The sequence below is a fragment of the Empidonax traillii genome, unplaced genomic scaffold (assembly GCF_003031625.1).
Source record: "Empidonax traillii isolate 1590-97213 ecotype Southwest subspecies unplaced genomic scaffold, ASM303162v1 scaffold269:size870118, whole genome shotgun sequence".
NCBI lineage: Eukaryota > Metazoa > Chordata > Aves > Passeriformes > Tyrannidae > Empidonax > Empidonax traillii.
In genome coordinates, this window is record NW_020955462.1 from 564,418 (window position 1) to 571,246 (window position 6,829).

The 6,829-nt window shown below is 40.9% G+C and overlaps 1 long non-coding RNA gene across 1 annotated transcript; it reads right to left on the reverse strand.

Annotated features, from left to right (window-relative positions):
• Window positions 1-644: 644 nt before the first annotated feature.
• On the reverse strand, window positions 645-6,393 carry LOC114060288. Its single transcript, XR_003571862.1, has 3 exons — window positions 6,180-6,393; window positions 3,711-3,806; window positions 645-733 (listed from the first exon to the last, which is right to left on the reverse strand). It is a non-coding gene; the product is annotated as an uncharacterized LOC114060288 (long non-coding RNA).
• Window positions 6,394-6,829: the final 436 nt, after the last annotated feature.

Genomic DNA, 6,829 nt, shown 5'->3' on the forward strand with positions numbered 1-6,829 from the left:
AGGGACCTCGAGCTCCACCCCACATTGGGCGCGGGCGAGTTCCCTCACTATGAGAGACCTCGAGCCCGCTTCCATGTTGGGCGCCATTTGTTGCGGCCCAGGGGAAGAATGGGCCCCGCCATGGAGTTGCGGTGAAGCAAAATGGCCATTTTTTATGGGGTAGCACCAGCTTTTATAGGGCTCTGAGGCAAAGTGGGCGGGGCAACGTGGGCGGAGCTTGGGAGGAGCCTACCAATCAGGGACATGTAAGCAAAATAGGGGTGGGGCTAACCATACATGGAAACGACCATATAAGGGACATAACTGTGTTAATAAATATGGAATAAATGTAACGTGTAATAAATAGGATAAATATAAATGTTAATAAAGATATTACACCGTGGTGTGGCAACAGGTAGAAAAGGGGTTTGCATAGGGTTCGAAACATAGGGGACCCCTCATAAAATTGACAAAAGGAGGGGGGCTACATTTCAAGGGGACGGATTACAACCATACGAAGCTTGGATGGTCACTTGAAGGTAGTGAATGTGTAAGTCTTGGAAGTTTCACAGACTTCTTCTTTGGTCTCCACTTCACACTTCCACATCTCATAACCGCCAGGCTTTGGGCTCCCCACAGTTCTACTTGTCCAGTTTGGGAACACGCTATCAAATCAAGACAAACCAAGTTCCATACGAGTATGTGATGCCAGATTCCATATCTCTTCAAGTGCTCCAATTTACACACGGTAAAACTGCAAGAAAATCAGATTTTTGCTGTTCTGATTAAAAAGTAAGTAAAAAGATTAAAGGCTTACTATATTTTAATGTTAAGTTTGTGGAAATCTCAGTCAATGACAGGATTAAATCTAAACTCTACGAATGAGGAGTGAGAACAGGAGTTTTCTTTTCACCCCTTCCCTTTATTAGTCATTCGTAAGAGCTTTGTTAACAAGTGACCCCATCAAGGGATTTCATGCCTCTTCAGACTGTTCTTACACTTCCAAAACATCACTGTAACCCTTTTCAGCAGCTCTCTGCCAAATACTGCTTTTGTACCACTTCAGTTTCTCTCTCCACCAAATTCTGTTTTTTTTCACCAGCTCAAAGGAATTTACCAATATTCCAGCGAAATCAAAATATGCAACACCTGACAGCTAAAAAACCCCAACCAAACATCTCCCTATGCCCAACACATTTTGCTAACTATTGAATCTGTCTTTATTTCCAGTTTCAGCAGCTGAAATTTTCTATGTGCTTGTCAGCCACGTGGAAAAGCCCGGCACCATCGCTTCATTTCTGTGCTTAATTAGCTGCACAAAAATGGAAAATCACCCCTCAAGTTGCTCTTTGGCAAGCTCTGTTGTTATTTTGAATATATTCCTCTAACCAGCACCAGCAGCGGTGTTAAGATTTCTATTCAGCACACGTTTATCCATTAGTAAAAAAAAAACAGGAAAAACTTTTTAAAAAAAAAAAAATCTATAAATTAGCGCTATATTCCTTTTATATGCAAGAAGTAGCAAATCCACCATTAACTTCTTATCAAATCTCCCACAAATGAGCCTATTTTGTTATTGTGACAAGGTTTAATTCAGCTATCAACACTCCCTTTTGACCTACACTGCCCTGAAAAGGTGAACCAGAGAACATCTGATTCAGTGATAGCTTGAATGGATTTAACCTCTTTTACCAGTTTGCAATACAAATGCAATAATAACCTCCTTTCCCTGTTATTTCTGCATTAGCATCAGAAATCCCAAGCATATTCTTACAGTCACCTCTAGAATGCTTCAGTAGAAGCACTAATAACCTTTAAGAAAAATCCTGTGTTCCCCAAAACGCTCTGAAGTAATATTTTACCATCTGCTTTCCTCTACAAGAGCAATGGGGGTGATTATAATTCAATTACAGACGAAGGCAGGATAGTTGCAAGAGGCATTCTTTCTTGTCTTTGCTAGGAGAAATCAGATCTGACTGTCAGGGGCTCGTACAAATGGGTAAAAATTGCCTCCATATGTTATTTGCTTTTGCTTTCTTCCACAGCAGCAAACCCAGCAGGCTCTGAGCTGTGTCGTGCACAGTGCTGGGGCAGTCAGAACTTCTCATCCGTTTTTCCATCCTCAGTTGTGTTTCCATTACGCTTCCTAATAAATCCCCAAAGAAAGTGAACTCATCAGCATCATTAGAAATGCAGGAGGCACGTGTGGTCCTTTTTAAGTAACACCAAAGAGGTCTGAAAATACTTTTCCCAAAGCACAGCTAGTTCACCCAATAGTCAGATTTGAGGGTGAAACTTCTATTCCCTGAGGGCAGCAGGGGAGGTGAAGCATTTATCTAGTGACCACACACAGAGTAATCTACGGATGACAAACATGATGGGAACGAAATCAGGAGTCTGTTGGCACAGAAGGGTGGTAATGGCATTATGGGGAAAAGCCACAGACACCCCTGACACGTGAAAAGGAAATGTGTTCTGCTTAGAACAGGAGTGCATGGTGTGTTCTGGGAGCAATTCTCACATGCCCATGATGACTCTTACAATATTTTCTGACAGCTATTTGGGACTCAATTATGCTTAGGAATCATTTCTCTGGAATTTCTGACATAACAAAAGGAAGAAGACTGCTGAACACCGTGTCCCAGCAAGAGAGAAACTGTCCCAAAAGCTCCTTATGCCACCTCTGCTTAGGCAGAGAAGAGGAGAGTTTCACTCACCAAGGAAAATATGTACAATATCCAACCTAGTTTGGATCAGCAGGAGATCTCTTGGGCCTTCTCTGCAGCAAAACCTTTTTGATATGTACACCCTGCCAGGAAAAACAAACATCCACCTCATGCCAGCTCTGCTAACAGCACAGTTTTGCAGGCAGAAATAAGGCCAAACAGAGCTGAAGCACTGGAGACTTCCAGTGAGAAAAAATGATATGATGTTCTTTCTGTGATAGAAACAACTCCCTCAGTATTCTTTTCAACCAGGCTGAAATAAAGCAAGAAAAAAAAAGGCCTGTTTCTGATGACTCTCAGCATAGCTATGGGACACAGTCATTTGTGAGGTAATCTGTGTAAGGACACGTGTTTTAAAGCATGCAGGAGACAGTCAACCTTCAACACAAAACAGTTCCCAGCTTTAACACAGCAGAACCAGTGCTCTGCCTGCAATAATGATAATCCCGTCTCTGCTGGTCCTTAAGCATCGAAGAAGGTGAATTACAAGCATGGCTGATTCTTTGGTTCCTGTGTTTAAATACCTAACTGAGAGATCAGGCTGCTAACCGAGGAGGAGAGCATTAGCTTCAGGTGGATATACACACTGCTGTGTGTGGCAGGGGATTACACAAGGCAAGGCTCTTATTATCTTCTTCTTAGTTCTTGTGGATTTGCATCAAATTCAGCAGTATATGTTTCCAGTGGCATTAAGGGGACAAAAAGACCCTGATCCATTCAGAGAAACCCATTAAGGACTAGACCTGAAGACAACATTACAAAGTAACAGGAATCGTTTTTGCAGCAGCTGTTTTAAATTTAACTTCCAAGGTTATCATCATGCATTTTAAAATCAACTTTAGCAGGGGCTTTCATCATCACTGAAATAGTGTGTACATATATATATATATATCTATTCAAGCCTTACATACCAATTTGAGTTGATCTTGTTAAGTAAATGCTTCTCAAGCCTAATATGAAGTGGGAAAAACACTAGACAAAGAGAGATACATGAATCATACATACCTACAAAGCTTCTCTTCCTTAATACCAGGAAGAAGTAGAGGGGAGCAGGAATATCTATTATTACTTTTCAGCCAAGTCCCAGTAGTATATGAATATCTGTAGAACACAAACAATAAGTACCTGGCAAAAGTATTTGAATACCTCTGAATTGAATAAAATCTTGCTCTTTATTGGCTTAGCAGTGAAAGAGCCTGGTGCAAAGCCAGGCTTTTTTGGTTTTCTAATAAGAACTGAAAAGATGATTTATCAAAAAAAAAAAAAACCAAACAAAAATAAACCAAACAACCAAATCAGCAAAATCAGTGCCAGAAGTATCAGAAGTCCTGAACCAGCACTCCTGCCTGTGCTTCTCCTCTGGAGTCTGTGCATACAATATACAGGAGAATTCTTTATTAATTTGCACTGAAAATAGAGTGGATGGCCTTCAGAGGATCTTGCCTGAGCTGGTGTCAAGCACAACCACAAGTCTCCACTGAATTTACAGCCATGACAACCAAGGCAAAGGCTTTTTTATTCTGCAAGGGGACACCCCTGTGACACCTGAAGTCTCAGGGAGTATTTTAGACGTCGCTCTCCGAGACTTTCCCCTGTGCTGCACCAAGCTTTGGGCAGGGAAAGTTAATACTGCCATAGAAGGACAAACTCATGAAAGAATAGGGAGGTTTTCAGTTTGGAGCCTTGGAAGTAATTGCAGAGTGCCCTGAAGTGCCCTAAAATATGATATGACATAATAGGCACCAATTGAAAAGACTACAAATGTTCTTCTGCAGTAAACTCCTGATGATGAGTTACAAAATCCACAGTGCTCCGCTGCTTATGCTGCAGCATCACGTCTTTACTGGGTCTCCAGGTGATGTTAATGAGGAGAATGTATTCTCCCACTGTCAAGCTCCGTTGGAAAGAAATCCCAGCCTTGTTTCAGGACAAATCAATTTTTAGTCCTTTCACTGCTCCTTCATTCTATCAAAATGGAGAGGGAAAAAAAAAAATTAAAAAAGCCCAGCCACAGGAGCTAGAGGAATAAAAAAACCCCACAGACCAGTCAGCCTCACCTTGATGGAAATAGGTGAAAATTAATGGAGAAATACTTATCAAATAGTGGGCCACTAAAACAAACAAACAAACAAACAAACAAAAACAACCAAAAAACAAACCCCATAATGGGATAATCACTGGGATGGAATCTGGGGAAATAACTGACCACAGCCAGTGAAAAGCAACGTGACTGCACTGCACTGCCTTGGTCGTTTTGGGAACGGGTTGCTGGCTTGCAGCAGCCCAGAGGATCTTTGGGAATTCTCAGAGTCGATGTGTAACAGGGTAGACGAAGAACAAATTGTTCTGGTGACCCTGTCCGTTTCTAGCACAAAAGTTCAGGCTTCCTTGGAGGTTAATAAAAGATGTGGTGTTCTAGATGTGACATTTTATACAGAAATGTTTTTAGCTTAAAGGAAAACAGAATTGCTCGAAGCACATGGCTAAAAAGAAAAGGAAGTCCATCCACGTTTTTGTAAGCTAAACCAGCAGCAATGAAATTAAACAAACTAATGACCCCAATCAGTTATTTTAGAGCATGGTGCCCAGGGAAAAAATTGTCCCTTTTAAGGCTAATGGACTGACCACACAGGCACGCTGACATTCTGGCAGGTGACACATAAAAAGACTGTATATATTATACATTCCATTTAGGTACATTTTACACATCCACATCTAACCTCAGGTGGTAATCAAGCTGACTCACATTTCCTGCTGCTAATGTAAGAGGTTTTTTTCCTATTTAGACAAACTATACTGCGCAGAAATTAAGGTTTCAAGAAGAGAAGGTGGCCTCAGGGTAACACCCCTGCTTTTCCCCAAAGAGAGAGCAATCAGTTCAAGTCAGATCACCCAAAGACATTTCATCCAGTGGAATGAGAAAATACACACATGAGGAATTGCTTTATTTCTTTCTGATAGCAGCACTGCTGCCGCCAAAACCCGTGGAATCTCAAATGAACATAATTAAACAAAAAGAATGTCGAGAGAAGTAACCAGTTTTGGGTTACATCTTGGAGAACAAAGTGAATAAACCAGGGATTTTCAGCAAAAGCAAAGTCTGCACTATCTTAAAGAAGGAGTAAATCACCAATATAATGTGCCACTCACTTAGCCCCCCAGCAAGGTTGGGTAGAAATCCAGCAAAATAGACAGCAGCTGCCCAGTTTTGATAATACAGACATTTACAAGCTGTTTCTGTTGTTGATTTTTTCAACATGGAGAAAAGGCAAGGTTGATACTGAGGATGCCTGACATGCAGAAAATTTTCTTGTCAGTACCTCAGTTAGGACGTATTTTAAAATTTCTATCCATAACACATCAGACTGACTGTTACAGCAAAGAAAGTCACTTCTGTTTTAAATTATTACCCAAAGAAGGGATAAATAATGAGACAAATACAAAAGCAATCAGAGAGGTAAGCAGTGGTGGTACCTTTGAGACATCTGCAGGCCACAACCTCCTTGGGCGCTTCACCATGGGTGGAATATCCTTAGGCAAATGCTCTGGTTACTCCCAAATTCAGCTCTCTGATGAGAGTAAGTGGACATCCTGCCTGGAAAGCTGGGAAAGTGTGTGCAGCTTTATCTCTTCCCTCCTGATTTTATAACCTGTGTCAATGAGGAATCTCCCACAACTTTGTCAAAACTTTTACCTCCCACAAAAAAAAAAAAAAAAAGCAGATAAAGAAATGCCTTATGCTTCGCCACGGGGAAAATCCTCATGACATAAACCCAGTGTCAAATGTTTAAAACATCATTAGCAGGCAGTCTTTATTGGAAAACTCATGAAAATACAGAAAGCTGTCAGACCTTGGAGCTGAATTACTAGAGAAAAAAAATTCTGCCTGTTTTGCAAAGATATTCAGAGAAAGCTAGTGAAATAGTAAAGCCTCTAACTCTTTTCTGGAGGAAAAAAAGGGGGAAAAAATCCGGGAAAAACCCAAACAAAACAAGTTAAAAATGAGGATTAAAGAAAGACCAGCACTGCCATGCAACTGTTAGAAAAAGAAAAGGATTTTGGTTTTGGTTTTGTGAAATATATTTTTCCACCTACTAGAAAAACAGCTCACTTGACCTGCTAGC